The 8293-nt window shown below is 36.5% G+C and overlaps 1 non-coding gene and 1 pseudogene across 1 annotated transcript; one reads left to right on the top strand and one right to left on the bottom strand.

Moving 5' to 3' along the window:
• The window catches only part of LOC116094358, a 141078-nt pseudogene that overhangs the window by 58078 nt on the left and 74707 nt on the right, over positions 1-8293 (top strand).
• LOC116094574 lies at positions 4397-4515 on the bottom strand. The gene has a single exon (XR_004120209.1). It is a non-coding gene; the product is annotated as a 5S ribosomal RNA (ribosomal RNA).

The raw sequence follows: 8293 nt of genomic DNA, 5'->3' as shown, positions 1-8293 counted from the left end.
CTCTCCCATCCTGCAGCCTGTCTGTTTCTCTGTTGTCTCTCCCATCCTGCAGCCTGTCTGTTTCTCTGGTGACCGTCTTATCCTGTAGACTGTCTGGTGACTGCCCTTTCCTTCAGGACACCTGCTTCTTCAGTCACTGATTTATTGGTGTGCTGATTTTTTTAAAATTTGATTCAATCTTATTTGTCAGTACTTGGTCCTATTTTCTTTACACTGTGAGTCATTTTCACAAAGTCCTTGTCTATGTCAACAGCCTAGATTTCTCAATGTTTTCTCTAGCAGTTTCAGAGTTTATGGTGTTAACTCCGACTAACAATTTAAATCCAGTGGACGTTGCCTTTTGTGCATGGATCTGGTTACATTCTTCTATATGTAGAAATCCATTTTTCTCAAAATCATTAATTTTATTTACTTTATTTTATTTTTTATTATTTTACCTATTTACTTTACATCCCTCTTACTGCCTCCCTCTTAGTCACCCTACGCCACAATTCTTCTTCCCCCCTCCCTTTCTCCTTTGAGGGGGGTGCTGGGTATCCCTCCAGCCTGGCATATTAAGTCTCTGTGAGGCTAGGCATATCTTCTCATACTGAGGCCAGACAAGGCAGTACAGCTAGAAAACTACAGCTTTTGTGATAGTTTCTACTCTGCTTGTCGAAGATCCATATGAAGAACAAGCTGCACTTCTGCTCCATGTGTTAGGAAGCCTGGGTACAGCCCATGTATTTTTGGTTGTTGGTTCAGTTTCTGAGGGACCCAAGGGTTCAGGTTAGTTGACTCTATTTTAGTCTTCCTGTAGAGTACCTGTCCCCTTAGGGGCACACAATACTTCTTCCTTTTCTTGCATATGAGTTAGCAAGCTCCATCAGTTGTTTTGCTGTGGGTGTCTGCAGTCTGAATCAGTTGGTGGGTGGAGCATCCAAGAGGACTACAGTGTTAGAGTCATGTCTGCAAGCATAACAGTTATCATTAATAGTGTTAGGGAATGGTCCTTGCAATGGACCTTTCCCTATAAGAGGATCTTTATAGACTATAAGTATGTTTTGTTTATTGTATCTGAATGCTTCTTTTTAAAAAGTATTTAATGTATTAAATCATGCTGTTTGTATATAGGGTAATGTTATTATCATTTTATATAAAAAGCCTATTTGTTTCTCTACTCTTGCCTTTGATCTTGCCAAGGCATTATGAATTTTTCTGAACAAGACTGGAGGAATTGGATCTCTTCTTACCCTAGACTGTAGAAAAATATGCCATGAGATCTTTTGTATTAAATATAAGTGTTGTGCTCTGGTAGTTTTACCAAGTTGGTAAAAATCTAGATATATCTGGAAGGAAGAAATGTCCAGTGAAGAATTTCTTCCATCAGATTGGCCTGTACTCATATTTGTAAGTCATTGTCTTAGTTGGTAATTTGACTTTTTTGTGACATTCTTTTATTTTTTATTAGATATTTTCTTTATTTACATGTCATATATTATCTCCTTTCCCAGTTTCTCCTCCAAAAAAATAAAATTAAAATAAAATAAAAAACCCTGTTCCCTCCCTCCTCCCCCTGCTCAACAACCCACCCTCTTCTGCTTCCTGGTCCTGGCATTCCCCTACACTAGGGCATAAAACCTTCACAGGACCAAAAGGCCTCTTCTCCCATTGATGACCAATTAGGCCATTCTTTGATATACATATGCTGCTGGAGCCATTAGTCCCACCATGTGTGCTCTTTGGTTGGTGGTTTAGTCCCTGGGAGCTCTGAGGGTACTAGTTAGTTCATATTGTTGTTCATCCTAGACAGCACACCCTACAGTTCCTTGGGTCCTTTCTCTAGCTCCTTCATTGTGAACTCTATGCTTAGTCCAATGGATGGCTGTGAGCTGTAGTGTCCCACTGAGCTGCTCTGCCCGGCGCAACAGGGTTCCAGAGGCAGCTGCTCTGCCCAGCACATCAGGTGTGAAGCACTGGAGACAGCACCAGAGATCAAAGACAGAACTGGTAGCCTAGACTTCAAAGGAACTGAGACCTCTAATCTGCTTTACTGCCTAGAGCTCTTGCTTGAAGGATGTTATTTCCCTGTTCTCATGTCTATGCTAATAGCCGAAGGATTGTTTGCTTGAACTATATATATCTTGGTTCATTCAGTAAAAATCACACCTTGATAAATCTACTTGGTGTCCTGCTCTTTGTCTCCTGCCCCGCTTATTTTCACAGAAACTCAACTACCCCAGTTCGCGAGCACCCACGGAAGAAGAGAGACTGCAGGTCGGTTTCATTCAGTGACCCACTATTTCTATATTAGTGGGGTACTGTGAGAGCCTCTCAGGAGACAGCTATATCAGGCTCCTGTCAGCCAGCACTTGCTAGCATCCACAATAGTGTCTGAATTTGATGTTTGAATATGGGAAGGATTCCCAGGTGGAGCAGTCTCTGGATTGTCCTTCATTCAATCTCTGCTCCATAGTTCGTCTCTGCAACTCCTTCCATGGGTATTTTGTTCCCCCTGTTAAGAAGGAACGAAGTATCCACACTTTGGTCTTCATTCTTCTTGAGTTTCTTGTGGTTTGTGGATTATATTTTGGGTATTCCAGCTTCTGGGCTAATATCCACTTATCAGAGAGTGCATACCATGTGTGTTCTTTTGTGATTGGGTTACCTCACTCAGGATGATGTTCTACAGATCCATCCATTCCCCCAAGAATTTTATAAATTCTTTTTTTTGAGTAGTACTCCATTGTATAGATGTACCTCATTTTATGTATCCATTCCTCTGTTGAGGGACATTTGGGTTGTTTCTAGTTTCTGGCTATTATAAATAAGGCTGCTATGGACATAGTGGAGCACGTGTCCTTATTACATGTTGGAGTATCTTTTGAGTATATGTCCAGGAGTGGTATTTCTGGGTCCTCTGGTAGTACTATGTCCTATTTCTGGAGGAAGCGCCAGACTGATTTCCAGAGTGGTTATACCAGCTTGCCATCCCACCAGCAATGAGGGAATGTTCCTCTTACTCCACAACCTTGCCAGCATATGCTGTCACCCGAGTTTTTTACCCTAGCCATTCTGACTGGTGTTAGGTGAAATCTCAGGGTTATTTTGATTTGTCGTTCCCTGATGACTAAGGATGCTGAACATTTCTTTAGGTGCTTCTCAGCCATTCAGTATTCCCCAGTTGAGAATTTTTTGTTTAGCTCTGTACCCCCTTTTTTAATAGGGCTATTTGGTTCTCTGGAACTATAAGCCAGAATAGGACAAAGAAAACAACAACAACAACAACAAAATGAATCAATGGAAGGGCAGAAGCTTATATAGACACAAGAATTTGTTCACACAGAGAAAAATCATAAAAACACAAAAGTAGAAACCATAATATAATGGGCATGAAAATATTCTTGACAAGGCATTGTGAGACAAAGAACCTCCAAAAATGTGATTGATTTAATGGTAGGGTGGCCATCTAAACCTGGGCATGAGATCTTCCCCTAAGGGTGGTTCATATACCTTGTGATACTCATTGCAGAAAACTAATTTTACTTTTGTGAGCAATCTGTAATAGCTTCTGCATTAGGGATGGCGGCTTGTGTTCACTTCTCCTCTAGACCATCAGACTTCACATGGCCCTGAACACTGCAACCTGTGTGCATTCTGCCATATGGGTTGCAAGTCTTGTGTTGAAGCTTTTCTTAAGGTTCGCTTATCACACTGTGACATCACAGCACCTGGGTCTCAATCTGGGACATTATCTGATCATAAAAATTGGGGATATTTACAACATTTTAAGGTGTAAGTACTATTTCTACTTGGTAGCTTTCCCATACTCAAAATCTGTGTCATAAACTATAGGTACCTCTCTGGGCCATGTGTGTGTGTGTGTGTGTGTGTGTGTGTGTGTGTGTGTGTGTGTGTGCTTGTGTATGTGCATGCATTTTTGTGATTTACAGTATAAGCCTTTTGTTTCTAGCATTATGATCTTAGGAAGCTCAATAGCATGTTGTTTTCTTTCAGCTGGAACGACAAATTTTTATTTAATTAAAGAGTTAACCAAGCCTGACATCACAGTATACATGCCATGTTTGCTAACAGATTAAACAGATTTTCACAAATCTAAAATTAGAATATACTGCACATTGATTTTCCTTTTGGCAAAAAATGTTAGGAATTTAAGGACTTCCATTTACATTATTTAATTAAAACTGCTGGTTAAACTAGAATAGAAAAAAATTAAGAGTGAAAATAAAACAAATATTTTTTCATATTTCTTTTAATAAGAGATAAATATTTTTACCATTTTTAGGCTCCATTCACTATATTAAATTTAATAATAATATATATCTCAGCAATACAGATAATTAAAGTGTATTAAATACCTTAAACTTTTACTTGTACTTTTCATACTTTTTTTTTAAGCCTTCAGCACCTGGTATTCCCAAGTGGTCTCCCATCCAAGTACTAACCAGGTCCGACCCTGCTTAGCTTCCGAGATCAGACGAGATCGGGCGAGTTCAGGGTGGTATGGCTGTAGACTATACTTTTTAATTTATATGTACATTGCAAGTATATTATTTAATAGATGGATATTGCAAAGATATTTCTTTTAGTAAGAATTACAAATATATGATATATAAAATACAATATATATATAATATTCTCACATATCCATGCTCATTTTTAAAGTCATTGCTATAGTCACCTGAGTCTATCAGGCCAAGCATTCAAAACAGAGAGTAAATTATTGCCCCCCCCCCAAAAAGACAGAGGGATGCAAGTAGTGAATTTTAAATGACAATTCAACTTGAAATATAATTTTTTTCATATACCTCTTAATTATCTTACACCTGATTTATCCTTATATTTTACAAGTTGTTATGACTTTTAAAAGTTTAAATACTATTGATATTGAGTAGCTGAACTTCTAATATGTCTGCAGAGGTTCAGGAAAAATGTGTCCAAATAAAATAAACAAAACAATGCCTATAACTTAATGATAGGTCATGTTTGATAATCATAATATTGGTAAAAATTGATATTCATAGGTCCTTGAAAAAATAATCTGCATTTGGAGGGGGGACTGGGAGGGGGATAATATCTGGACTGTTAAGAAGATTAAAGAATTTAAAAGCTTAATAATAATTAAGTTCAAAATTAAAGATAATACTCATTTAATTTCAAAGTGAATGGGGCCCAAGGCATCAAAAATATACAAAGAATTATAGGTAACTAAAAAATAGTAAAAGTTGGAATAATCTTCATAGTATACCATTTAGTTGTTCAATACCAAATAGATTCAGGCATTATAACATATATTCAAATAATTTCAAACAGACTGAGTGTTGTATTAGTGGCACATACATGTTTACATATACATATATGCATATAACAACAAATAATAAAAAACAGGCCATGAATTTGAAAGAGAGTGAGAAGGTATACATGAAGGATTTGCATAGAGGACAAGAAAGGCATGGAGGTGTAATTGTTTTATAATCCTCAAAATAAAAGAAATAATAATGTGTAATTAAAATCAATATTTATTCATGAGAATCTAATGTATATATACATGATGAAATATGATCATGTACTTTCAAATGATACCTTCATACCTTCATATTCTCTCAACCAGATCTTTTAAGAACGTCATGTCACTCTCTCCCATTCCTCCCTCTCCTCTTCTTTCTTCCTTTTTTAAAACAATTGACAGCCCACTATATCCAGTTTTTGCTGCTCGTAAGAGTCTGAGTATACAGACACACATTGGAGCACAAGAAACATGCCAGTAGCTGTACAAATATAAATGATACTTCCTCTTCCAAAAGCCTTCATTTGCTAATAGCTCATTAGTAAATGAGGGGCTTGAGTCAAATCTTCCTAATATATGCAGGAATTTAGCTGTCTTGATCCCCTGTAACTCTTGTGCAAGTACATGCAACTGTTACAAGTTCATGAGTACTATAGTGATGTCATATCTAGAATAAAGAATTTCATAGCACTTCACATTCTATGGCTCTTGAATTCCCTTTGAGTAATTTTATAAGCTGTTCATCATAGCTCAATGGGTTAGAAAATTTGATCATTATGTCCAAATTATTGATAAACACTTGGTTTCTCATTCTAAGCACTTACATATCTCTACTTTGACACCTGTCTGATGAAAAATTTTGGCATCTATGACCAAAGTGAAAAACAGGCTAGGTCTTTGGGTATAAATGGAAACATTTACAATGAAATTTGACCTCTTAATAAAATAACTATAGCAAGATCTTCCCTAAGACATACGAACACTCCACCTTGGAGTTTCAGTGGGGATTTTATAACCAGACAAAATTTTCCTGGTGTAACTATCTCTCAAATTCAGTCAGAAGATCAGTTAAATACCCTGTAACAATCTTACCATTGTTAGACTAGCAGACACATATTTGCCTGGCAGGTCAATATTGCAATAAAAGGGACCAGCATTGTGTCCCTTTTCTCCCCTGCAACCTGTTTAGCACCTCTCAATACTGTGAAAACAAGACAACAGAAAGGAAGTTTTTGGTCAGTTTGAGACTTTTCTCTATGGCTGTAGCCAAGGTGTGTGAAATGCCTTTAAACCATGCAGTTTTAGTGGTTAACTATGGGTGATGGCTACAACCTGTATTATTCTGGAGATTTCTGGGATTTTCCTGACCAAAACACGTGAAAAAAATATCTGGTTAATGGTACTGCAAATTTAATTTAATATGCCATAATTTCTTGGAGTGAGATCATTCATCTTTAAAGGTGATTCTGAAAGTTATATTTTGTAATTAGCTCACTAAGTAGTGGATTCTGTATGTCTTTTTAATATATACATAGTTTTATTTAATTTATCCATTACACCTTTCTGTTCTCCCAAAGCTCAACCTCATCAGTGAAAACTCATCCTTTAAAATCCAATGTACCCCAGTTATAGTTAATATATGTCTTTTATTACCCCCTCCTGTAAATTAGTGAATGTATTTCTATTCCTGCCTAGCTTCCAAATGGATGAAACTGAGGCTATAGTTTATTTACTTCGGCTCTAGCACAATTACTGGACAATTACCTCTAATTTTTCTAATGCTAAACTGGTTACTTCCTAGCTGTGCTCCCCAAGTACTTGATATTTGAATCTCATGGGTTATTTCTGCTCCATCAGCCTATCATCAGGGTCCATTTCCCTCTTACAGGGGCTGCTGCTCCATCACCTCTGATGGAGCCCTCCTGCTCTCTACGTTCTTTCTCCTTCTTTCTTCACTCGTCTTTCTCCTTATTGTCCCTATCTGTGACCCCCAGCCTGGTAACTGAAACTCAACCTACCTCAGCTTTACCTACTAATTGACTATAGTCACTTTTATTTTACCAATGACTTTATATTGGGAACAAATTTTACATAGCATTGCTTGCCATATGCAAAGATCTGCTTGTTAGGACCTAAAAGATATTAGAAACCAGTATTTAGCATTTGAATACACAGCTTCACTAGACCAATGTTCCAACTACATTTTACCTGGTTGTAAAGTAATAGGCCTCCTTAAGGTTTTTTCATACACCCTGAGAGTCAGCTCTCTCCTACATGATTTTTGTTATAATCCCACATTCTTCCCATCTCTGCCATTACTCTTTTATTCTGCTTCTCTATTTTCATTTCAACTATGGCTTATGTCCACTTTTCTTAATGAGCACCCATCAAGGTATCTTTTTGATTTTGTGTCTGCTTAATAGAGATTGAAACCATTCAGAGAGTATCATTCTTGAAACTGGAAAGCACATATTTAAATGATTACATTGAGAAGTCTTCACAGAAACTAGACAAGAATAAAATCTCAGAAAAGGCTTGGCTTATATGATCTATTCAACCTTCAAAACTCTGTGGTTTTAAAAAAAAATAATGAAAGGCAATGATCTAAATTTGGGGTTTTCTATCAGTATTAAATAAATAGTTTTAAAATGGAATGTTGTACAACTTCACACACACACAGACACAAATAGATATGCATATATATATATATTATTCTTATATATGTATATATATACTGTTCAGTATTGTTTTATCTTAAATTAATAAAGGATCATAAAATAAAATATAATAATAAAGTCCTATTACTTACCTCAAGAGGATTTTAAAGAAGATATGAGGGTTTATACTGGTAAGAAACCTGTGGAACAGTTGAAGTGAGAGGATCAGTAGTTTGACATCAACTTGATCTAAATATTAAGAGCACATTTCTAATGAGGGGATAATTATACACATAGATAAATTTATTTTTATTATGCAAAATAAAAGCATATATATATATATATATAT

The sequence above is a fragment of the Mastomys coucha genome, unplaced genomic scaffold (assembly GCF_008632895.1).
Source record: "Mastomys coucha isolate ucsf_1 unplaced genomic scaffold, UCSF_Mcou_1 pScaffold16, whole genome shotgun sequence".
NCBI lineage: Eukaryota > Metazoa > Chordata > Mammalia > Rodentia > Muridae > Mastomys > Mastomys coucha.
This window is presented reverse-complemented; position numbering and strand designations above follow the sequence as displayed.